Below are 527 nucleotides of genomic sequence, written 5' to 3'. Positions count from 1 at the left end.
CTTTCTTTGTTTTGTTCTGTAGTGAAAATGCTGAAAGTTTGTGGCACAGATTATTATCATTATTGTTCTACTAGGACACTTGTTATGGTAAATGATCTCTGAAAGACTGGGCCACCAGTAGACTTACTTTGGCCTCAAGAGACCAACATAGGCATTAGTCACCAATTTTTGCCACAGGTCAGTTCCCTAGGAAACAGACACTGAGATGGAGATTTGTGTGCGGGAGGCTTATTGGGAATGCTCTCAAAATCAGCATCTGTGAGAGGGTGAGGTGAGCAGGATTGAGAAAAGCCAGAAGCTGAATTCAATACAGGTGCAACACACATCCCATCTCACAGGTGTATATAAATCTGGAATGGTCCTTCACAAACATCCTTAATTGCAGTGGGAGGCAGGAAGGGCAGTCCTATGTATTTCTCCATCAACTAGTCATTGGATTTAAGCTGCTCCAGTAGTGGGGTGTGACTTGGAGCAAGGGACTTCCCTTCCTCTGAAGGTAAATATGAGTCGGACCCAGATATGAGCCA

This window comes from Cebus imitator, unplaced genomic scaffold, assembly GCF_001604975.1.
Source record: "Cebus imitator isolate Cc_AM_T3 unplaced genomic scaffold, Cebus_imitator-1.0 Scaffold918, whole genome shotgun sequence".
Lineage (NCBI taxonomy): Eukaryota > Metazoa > Chordata > Mammalia > Primates > Cebidae > Cebus > Cebus imitator.
This window is presented reverse-complemented; position numbering follows the sequence as displayed.